Below are 2,500 nucleotides of genomic sequence, written 5' to 3'. Positions count from 1 at the left end.
AAAAATGAGAAACGAGAGAAAGATAGGAGATTGAGATTGAGGGAAAGAAAAAAAGATAGAAAGAAAAAAAATGAGAAACGAGAGAAAGATAGAAGGAAGATTGAGAGTGAGAGAAAAAAAAGAGGGCAGGGGACAACAGAAAGACAGAGAGGGAAGAAAAAATAGCGGTGGAGACAAATACTGACAATAGGAACGCCCACTGTGTCTCTCTCTTTGGTAATGGAAGGTGAAGAGGTGGAGTGAGGGTCAGGAATGGGATGGAGATGGGTGGAGGGGTCACTGAAAGGGGTCAGAGAAGGATAGGAGGGATCAGAATGTGGGAAGGGGGAATGGAGGGATGGGCGTACTTAATAGGGAGAGGGAGGGAGGGAAGGGAAGGACACAGTGGACAGAGGGGGAAGTGAAGAAGGGGAAGAGGAAGAAGTGGAGAGGAAGGGAGGTGAGGAGGAAGGCTTAAGAAGAGGAGGAGGTCATGGGGAAGAATGAGGTGTGGAGAATTGGACTTAATGAGAGAGAGAGAGAGAGAGAGAGAGAGAGAGAGAGAGAGAGAGAGAGAGAGATGAGGGTAAGAAACTGTGGGTAGATTAACGAAAAGTAGAAAAGTAAAATCAAAGTAGAAAAAAAAAAAAACAGGAAGAAGGTGAAAAGTAAGGAAGAGAGAGAGAGAGAGAGAGAGAGAGAGAGAGAGAGAGAGAGAGAGAGAGAGAGAGAGAGAGAGAGAGTACTACATTCAAACTTGCACACGTAGAATTAACCAAACACACCCTCGATTGCGTTAAGTGACAGACCAGGTGAGCGAAGGGACTGGGCGAGGTGGTCTGCCTTCATTAGCCACACAGGTGAATGGGTCTGCGCTGCACACCTGATCCCTCGCCTTACCTGCCCTCAATAGGTAACGGTGAAGGGCCAGCAGGGGGGAAGCCTCACACCCGTTAATTATCACTGTATACTAAATAAGTGAAGTTTTGATGCTTGATTATTAGGGTTGATTAGGAAGGTAAAGTTTGAAAGGTAATTATGGCGGGTAAATTGAATGAGTTGAAAGTTGAGGTTGATTTTTGTAGTAAGATGAATATGTGAGTTTGTAAAGGTTACCCTGTTTTCTTTTCTTACAATTTCACTGCCGTATAGCAACTCACAACACTAAAGTCACTGTATAACATCCCTACAAAGATACACAAGTTAGGATTGATCATTTATAGTAAACTGAATATGTGAGTCTGTAAACGTTATTGTATTTTCTTTTCTTACAATTTCACTGCCATAAAACAACTCACAACACTAAAAGCTCTATGTAAAATCCCCTTGAAGCATACACAAGCAGGAAATTAATTAAGAGAACAGATTTTCCATTTTCCAGCCAGTGTAATGTTTAACGGTGGCTGTTTTAACATGTGTCAGACGTTTCACTGCTTTCCAATTAAGCCCTTCAGTTTCAAACCCATCGATTCTACAATATTATGAATACCTTTAGAATGTTTTGCTATGTATTTTCTTTAATCGAGTGGTTAGAAATAATCTTACAGGCATCTACAAGAATGTAAAGAGGGAGATTAAAGAATAAGTTTTCCACTGGCATCAATTTTACTCAAGTCTGGATACCATTAGAATGTTTAGGAATATATTTTCTGGGCTCAAGGGCTAAAAAATTATCTCCTGTTATTCATCCACTGTATTTATATCTTTATTTCATTCCATTTCGACTGGCAAGATGTGATTTTATGAAGTTTGGAGATTATCTATAGCAGTGAGTTGGTGAAGGAGCGATGTGAGAAATAGAAGAATATAGAATAGAATAGAATGTTTAATTGTATACTCAGAGTTTACGAGAAACCACACAGCTCTTGCACAGTATCATAAGAATAAAGTTTAACTAAAAGAATACCATTGAAAGAGTTACGTAAACTGAAGGTAAACAGGAACATTATTTTTCATTCTCAATAATTACTTCATATAGAGTTACTTTTTCCTCCTACAATTTCCAGCTCTTTATTAACCCTTTCACTGCTATTTGCGACTCCCTTCCTTAATCACTAACCACTCTGGGATATTTCTTCTCATTCCACACCCATCTCCAAATGTTCTGGCTAGAAATTGCAAAATGTACTCCTTTTCAGCCCTTCCCTTCTTGCAGGTGTTTCTAAAGATTGTATACATTGGTTTTAGTTCTCTGAATTGCTGCATATAGAAGTGAAAGGTTCATGACAGCAGTATTCATCTCCAGGTAAAAATAAAGAGAAATAAAAAAAGAAATATGATCCTCTAAAACTGTGATGAAGCAAAAATGGACAAAAATCGAATGTAGTAATAATGAAAATGTGAAGGAAGAGTGGATGAAGCAAAGGAAACGTGAATATCAAAACAAGACAGATAATAGGCGGGCTTTCAAAAACACCTTGAATTAGAAAGTGATATTTTAGCTAAGGAAGAAAACTAAAGTGGTGAAGGAGGTGAAGAAAAAGAAGAAAAAGAGGATGCCTGGAGAAGGATGAGGAGATGA

The sequence above is a fragment of the Scylla paramamosain genome, chromosome 22, assembly GCF_035594125.1.
Source record: "Scylla paramamosain isolate STU-SP2022 chromosome 22, ASM3559412v1, whole genome shotgun sequence".
Classification (NCBI taxonomy): Eukaryota; Metazoa; Arthropoda; class Malacostraca; order Decapoda; family Portunidae; genus Scylla; species Scylla paramamosain.
Note: the sequence above shows the minus strand (reverse complement) of the source record.